Raw genomic sequence first — 8,422 nt, forward strand, 5'->3', positions numbered from 1 at the left:
TATCATAACTGTTTTGCCACACCATCTTTAAACGTTAACTGCTTGCTATTTAAAATGCCAACAAAACAATGTTAAGTGGTGGCGTGAGGGTTCGACCTTGGGACCTCTACCCACCCAATATAACACTTCACAATGGACAACTAGCCATGACCTTGGAGAATTCGCCCACACAACGATATATAAACCCATACTTCTCATTCACTGGGATAAAGAAGGCGGTGCGAAACAAAAATCTGAACCGTGTGGCACGATTTTGAGACAAAGGAATATTCTACAGGAATAATCTCAAAGAATCTTTTCGATGCTTGTGAGGAATCTTTGAGATTCCCTAGAGGGCGATTTTTCATAGTGAGGGAAACATGTCAACTTTATACTGAAAAGAACCAGAATTTTGCAAGGAACGCAATGGTGTGGTATGTTTTCCCATTTGAGCAGCAAAAATTAAGGTGGCCAGTAGCAAGGAATATTTTCAAATTCTTATGGAATCTAAAAGATTCCCTTGGAGACTAATTTTTTATAGAGTTGAAATGATGCCAACTTTATAGTCATTTTTCACAGAATTTCGCAGGCAGTGCAGAGGTGTGCCTAAAAGCTTCATCCGAGCAGTGGATTTTCAGCCATCTTCAGGAAGGAATCTTTGGGGGGACCTTCAATGTTTTTGAGGATCCATAATTTGATGGTGTCATAGAGGGGAAAAATTTACAGTCGTTTGACACAATTTCGCACCACAAATTCAACGGTGTAATCCATTTTGTCAGTTGAGCTTTGCATTTTTCGACCATCCCCAAAAGTAGAAGTAAATGATGCAGTTATGTCATGTCTTTCTTATAATTTGCTGAGATGATGTTTTTTGTTAATATCCCTAATTACCTTTATGTTGAGGGATACTTGTATGCCGCATGATGTGTGATTTTATTAGCTTGTCATACTGAAGGAGTGCCCATCTGAGTGAGAGTTCCTATAGGGAGAACTTTTCATGGAGATACATGCCACTCTGGTTGAGGGAATTTATCCTTGTAATGAAAAATAATGTACTAAGTACTCATCATCATCTTGCATCATTTAATAAAGTGGCCTCCCCACTCTTGACACCATGGCCTGGAGGTAACCCACACTGGGTGAACTATGTTATCAATGTGGTTTTGTTCTTTGATTGGATGGTTGTTGTTATGTTTCATCTTCCTTAGAGCATGCACATGTGGTTGTTTTATACTCTTTCATATGCAATTCTACTAACATCACAAAAGTAAAATATGTTGGTTAATTTTGGTAGCTGAAGAGATCCATATCAAGTTTGGTATCAGAGCAATATTCTCGTTGATGTGAATTGTGAGTGTGAATGATTAAACATGCAACAATGGGGGAAATGGAGAACAAAAAATATCTCTATGAGGACCTCCTCAATATGGCACACATGGTGGACATAATGTATGAAGATTATGAGAAGAAAATGGCAAGAGAGGAATGGGAGAAAGAAAGAGAAAAGGATGATGCTCCATCTACCCCTCGAGTGAACATTCTTCATCTTCATCATCTTCTCATTATTTAGATGAGGAGATCAATCAGAGCCCTCAAGAAAAAAATGTTGAATTGAGGGAGACCTCTACGAGAAGAAAAAGAGGAGAAGGAGAGACTACAGCGTTAGAGACGAGCCACAAAAGAGGCCTTGGAAAAATTGAAGTACAATGAAAGCTTAACGAAGCCATCATCACTTGCTCCAGAATCAATAGATAAGGTAAACAGTGTTGATAGTTCTTTAGTTTCTTTTTTGCGTGACATAATTTCTGTTGGAAACATGGAGGTACACATTTCAAGAACTGACAAGGGACTCCTTACCAAGATGGGATATAAAGGAGTAGGACTTGGTGTTAATGACCAAGGAATGACTTAGCCATTGGAAGTTGTACAAAGACCTAGATTTACAGGTTTGGGGTACACTGAAGGAGAGTGCTCAAAGGTGTCAGAATATTCTAAGACATTGTTGAAACCATCAATGAAAGAGGATGATGGAAACGCATCACCATCCTCCCATGACAGTGCACATCACAAAGGGAGAGTTAAAGCAAGATCTCATCGCCAGAATTGCACCAGAGACAACCAAGAGAGGTATAAACAGTCTCAATATTATAGAGTTTATTTTGATTACAAGCATGTTAATGATGAGCAGAAATCATGGCATAGAAAACCATGTAGTTTTTTTTTTTGCATAACCATGTGGTTGTTGAGTGCTGGAAGAGAATGGCAACAAGAAAGAGGATGAGACATGAAAGGCCTTCTCCACATCAGGGAATAAAGAAGGTCAAGCCTATCTAGAGGAAGAAGACTTTTTATTTTCATTGCAACAGAGGTGGACATCAAAGTGCCACATGTTGGAGGCTCCGTCTACAACAATGTCTCAAGGACAAAGTGCCCATGCAGAAACTAGTTGGTGAAGATGTTCACAAGCAAATCTGCAACACTCCTCGTGGTTCACTTTGATGAGTAAGAGATGGTTTTTCTAGATATGGTAGCATGTCATGGCCGGATTTTGTAAATGATGTGTTGCAATCTAAATTGTAAAAGTGATGATGTGTTTTCTCTCGCTTATTAAAGCAACAATGATGTTTGGCCTTTCATTGCACACTACAACAAATTAGGAAATTTGCGCCAGATTTAGCGCCAAATTTTATTGCATTTTTTTCCACTTGGAATGAGCATCCTGGCGCTAAATCTGACTCTATTGTACAATTTTTAAAGCGTCCTTTTTTTGCATCAGATTTTACATCTAATTTTGCACCACTTTCTACATCTAGTTTTGCACCTTGTTTTACAACAAATTTTGCACCAAGATTTACATCTAGTTTTACGATAGGTTTTGTTTCTAGTTTGCACCAATTTTATATATGTTTTTGCATATTTTTTGCTTCAAATTTTGTGCCATTCTTTGCTTCTAGTTTTGCACAATCATTTGCATCGGGTTTTACACCATCTTTTGCATTCGATTTAGCACCATTTTTTGCATCTAGTTTGTGCCAGCTTTTGCATCTAGTCTTACACCATTTTTTTCTTCTAATTTTGCACATTTTTTGCATCCAATTTTGCACCATATATTGAATATGATTTAGCACCAAATTTCGCATCCATTTTTGTGCCCATTTTTGCATCTTGTTTTTCACCACTTTTTCATTTGATTTGTCTCCCTTTTTGCACCATATTTTGCATCATTTGTTGCATCCAATTTTGCATCGTTTTTAACACCATTTCTCACATCCAATTTTGCATCCTTTTGAGCATCCAAATTTTCATCTAGGTTTTCATCCTATGTTGAGCCATGTGTTGCATCCACCTTTGCATCCCATTTTGTGTCTAATGTTATGTTCAATTTTGAGACATTTTTTACATCTACTTTTGCATTTGTTTTTGCACCAAGTTTTGCATCACTTTTTGCGCCTCATTTTGCATCCAACATTGCATCTCAATTTGCATGAAATATTGCATCTCAATTTGCATCCAATTTTGAGCCATTTTTATGCCCAATTTTGCACCATTTTTTGTGTCTACTTATGTGTCCAATTTTGCACCATTTTTTACATCCATTTTTGCATCATTTTTGTTGTCTAATTTTGCATCCTTTTCGGCATCCAAATTTGCATCCTTTTTTCTGCCTCATTTTGTGTCCACATTAGCATCTCATTTTGTGCCTAGGTTTGAGTCTAAATTTGCATCTAGTTATGCATTATTTTTGGCATCCAATATGGCATCATTGGTTTCACCCTTTTCTTATCCCCATTTTGCATCTTTTTTTTGTCTTTTCTTACATCCATTTTTGCACCCAATTTTTCATCCAAATTTTATACTATTCATTGCATACTCATTTGGAATCTAAATTTGCATCCTTTTTTGCTTATTTTTAGCACCCAACTTGGCATCCTCTTTTGCATCAAATTTTACGTCTAGTTGTTTGTCCTTTTTGTATCTAGTTTGGTGTCCATTTTTGTGTCCTTGTTTGCACCCAATTTGGTATCCTTTTGTATTCCATGTTTTGTTCCCTTATTTATGTCTAGTGTTACACCATTTTTTACTTCTAGTTTAAAACCCTTTTTTTTGTCCTTATTTGCATCTTGTTTTGACGCCTAGTTTAACATCCAATTCTACTCCCAATTTTTCATCCATGATTACACATCCATGGTTACACCACATTTACATCCACATTTGGATTATTGTTTAGAGTTTACTTTTCTTTCCATTTATGACCCCATTTATGGGTTCGTTTTACTAATTTCAATTACATAGTGAAATATATTACAGTTTTTAAATATCATTAAAGAACATATGACAATTCAAATTGATAACATAGTGTTTGTAAATAAATTTAAGTGAAACTTACAACATCCATCCAAAAAATAGCAATATCATCATATATAATAATTTTACATCAAAATCATTAACAATTTTCAATATACATATATGACTACCAAATCAATACCTATCACAAATATCATTATTCCAAGGTAAATTCACAACATTCATCCAAAAATAGTAATATCATCATACATAATGATTCTCCATCAGAAAACATTGACAATTTTCAACACATATATAAAGTAACAAGATAATACTAATAATATCATCATCATATTTAATCAAATCAACTAAAATTCAAATGTGTGATTACCAAATCAAAATCTTTCATGAATATCATTATTCTAAGGTAAATTCACAACATCCATCCAAAGATAGTAATATCATCATACATAATAATTCTCCATCAAAATAATGTTGATAATTTTCAATATATACATAAAGTAACAAGATAATAATGATAATATCATCATCATCTTTAATCAAATCAACTAAAATTCAATGTATGATAACCAAATCAAAATGTTTCATAGATACCATTATTCTAAGGTAAATTCATAACATCCATCTAAAAATAGGAATTTCCAAGATCATCAAGATATCACTAGCTAGCACCACCAAGATCATCCTCATGATCATTAACGTGATCATCATCCTAACCATCATGATCAGTTTCATCCACATCATCATCACCAATGCTATAACCATCATCATCATCACCAACGCTATCACCATCCTCATCATCATCGTCTCCTATATTTAATGTATGTTTAGCATAGTCTGGATCATCATCTCCGAGGTCATTACCTATAGCATTCTTGAAAAAAAAAATCAATATTACATGTTAGTATTAATTCCATAGCACAATGCATATTTTGGTTACAATGCTAACCATAAAATGAGGTAGGATACAATAACATATAATAGTACTAAAAAATAAAATGAAAATTTGGTTTAAGATATATTGGAGATCCAGTTAAGATTATGCTTGTAATTCACATTAAGTAGTAGAAGCAATTCTTAATGCATATGCAGTAGGTACCCAATTGTTCTTCATATTCTATTGTGAATGTTTCTTATGAAGACCCAGTGTTTCATGGAAAGACAAATCATATAAAAAACAAGTAGCACTACATTTGGAAGCTAGTACAAGCTAGTCATCCTCCCTGGTTTATTTGTAGGGATCAATAGCTCACAAACCTTCACCAACTTTGTTGTGTCCATTTTATCACTAGCATGTCAAGTAGAAATCCATACATAAGTTCACAAACAACATGAAGTGCTTCTGAGAAAAAACAAACATGGGGTGCACCCATATATATAACATTTCAGGAAGAGTTATCTTTGTAAAGTTCAAAGAATTAGAGAAAGTGATGGCCTAACTAAACAACAACTATACAGTAAAAAGGAAACTACCACTGCAACTGGATAATTTTCCACAAAATTTAATGTTAGGAATCAATAAAAACAATCATAACACCAAAACAGTGAGTATCGATCTCATAACACCAAAACCAAAACATTTATTTTATTAGAAATTTAATTTTCGACACTTTATTTCAATGATGTATATTTTATCTAACTAAATTATCAAAAGAGCTTGGCATTTCCAATTTTTGTTTTATTTTATGAAATTCTTATCCTTAAATCAATAACATAAATCAACATAACAAGGCATCTGCACTGAAATTACAACCAATAGAATTGGGCATTAGCCAACACCCAATTATCAAAATGGTCACAAACCTATTTGGAGTATCAGGCAGGTTATCAAATCGGTCACCTCACACTTCCTGTGGAAAAAATTATGTATGAGGACGTTTTAACAAATACTCAAATATATCACTAAAATAAACAAGTTTTCAAATCTAGATGCTATAGTGATTCAATTATGAGCTCTATGTGTTTCTCAGGAAAATATTTTGACCTCTCGAACAAATGCTCATCCCAACTTACCTTGGTAGGCAAGGGAAAGGGGGAAAACTATTAATGATGGCTATCATTCTATGTACTCTTTGGTGGCTACAAAACCCCAATAAATAGAAGTAAGCATTACTTAATAGAAGTAAACAATATTTAATATGCAATAGGCTATGTCGAATGGTCAACATCCACACAGTGGAAATATTTCACTGAGTAATATTGGGCTCTGTCAAAATTTGAAACTCAGTTTACCTACCTAGGGTGCCTGTGAGCAGTTGCATTAGGCTTAGGAGTATAAGGACGGTCCCTCTGACTCAACTCCAAACCTCCTTGATGAAAAGTCACTAGTATATTGATTACCCTGATTAAAAAAAATAAGATTTTAATGACAGGTTGTCTTAGATTACACAAGACAATGAATGGGCAAGTTGAAACTATGAAAGGCTGATGGTTCCACCCTGCCATGATTTTACCAATTTCCCAACATTCTATGTACTATATGGAAAATATATTGCTTTGACAACATTGTCCCTATAGAATCATTATAAAAACACACAAGCCAGAGGCAAACATCATCTACTATGCAACAATTTAATGATTGTTTCTTGATAACTGGACAAAATTTTTAATAGGCAGGGTGGAAGAATGTATAGATGACTTTCTCCAACCCACCCATATTTGTTTTTTCCAGTTTCGAAGCAATAAACCTTAAGGTTTTCCATAACTGAACAAACAAGAAAAGGTACGGGCATTGAAATTTTGGTACAAAGGATTAGCAACACCTCTCAAGAACTCAATATGTGCACCATTAGGCTACCTCGTGCATTCACCAACCCACAATATATGAGCAGAGCAATCATACCATAGTCCAGAAGTGGAATCTTCACCGGTCATTGCTTGCTCATATGGGAGTAGAAAGCATTCATGGGATGTCCAGAATTCAGTGGAATTCATAACGAGATGGTCAACTGTAAGGCCACAGGAAGACATGAATCTGAGAGCTTTGTTGACGTGATGGGAAAGCTCCATATATACCTAAAACACATACACATTATCAAGAACAGAGAACAAGAATATATAGATGAATTCAAAAAAACTTTGTAATGCTTTGCAAAATTGCAAATGAATTTTGAAAGCTTTTGCAAGGCCTGGTGAAAATCTTACTTCTCCCCTTGCTCATTGTTAGAGGTGAAATCCAAATTCCACTGAATAACACACTGCATTGTTGCATAACCTCCTATTGCAAACACCCAAATAAGGTTGAGGGTTGCAACAACTTGGAAAAAAGCATGAACCATACTTTGAGGATCTGGTTGCCGAGCTTTCAGGTTGAAAGTATCACTGTTAATATTATCTCCTTTGTAACTTGGTAGTTTCACACCATCCACAGTTTCAAAATCATCTGATCTGGGTTTAGAAAACTTCCCAACCATTCACCCCACCTTAGATAGAAGAAAAATCATTGTTAGCTAAGCCTCTATTACCACTGCAAATTCAACATTGCACCAAAGAAAACTCTTCCTGAACATTTCAAATTGTCCATGATTCCTTGAAAACATAGTGGTTTGTTCATGATTCATTCACTTTCAATGCCTCTAAGAAATTGGCAATATACTCCGAAAAATCTAAAAGAACACCCTTCATAGAGTCAACTTCACTATGCTAGTTGTTCACAAAACTATTGATAATCAAATCAACGTATGACAAAATTAAAAGAGTTTTTCATTACGGATGATCACCCACCAATTTCCATTTCTCCATTGATCTAATTGGTAAGTTGGAGCACTTACCATGACAGTGAACTAGACTCAAAACTTTGTGGGGCAAAAAAAAATTGGTTCCTACGACCAAGACTGGATGCAAGTTCTAGGGACAAATAACTCATGATTTTATAGGAATCAATGGATACAGGCAAGTTCACGCAGTGAGAAATTTGACAGAATAGATACCCCTCAGTTGTGGCATCTAGGTTGACAATAGAGCTCACTGTGAAAAATAAAACAAGACGGCCATTTACCTATAAAAAAGAAAAAATACCATCCATCCTACAAAACAAGCAATAGTTTGCCATTAATACACTAGTTTTGCACAATGGCATATATGCCTTTAAAGCTCAAAGTCAGAACCACCATGAAAGTCACAACACAAGTAAAAGATT

At 34.9% G+C, this 8,422-nt stretch overlaps 1 pseudogene; it reads right to left on the reverse strand.

Annotated features, from left to right (window-relative positions):
* Nucleotides 1-5,484: 5,484 nt before the first annotated feature.
* On the reverse strand, nucleotides 5,485-7,562 carry LOC149141891 (phospho-2-dehydro-3-deoxyheptonate aldolase 2, chloroplastic pseudogene; annotated as a pseudogene).
* Nucleotides 7,563-8,422: the final 860 nt, after the last annotated feature.

Source organism: Pinus tabuliformis, chromosome X, assembly GCF_031772625.1.
Source record: "Pinus tabuliformis cultivar Carrire ecotype Pingquan chromosome X, CPIR1, whole genome shotgun sequence".
Taxonomy (NCBI): Eukaryota; Viridiplantae; Streptophyta; class Pinopsida; order Pinales; family Pinaceae; genus Pinus; species Pinus tabuliformis.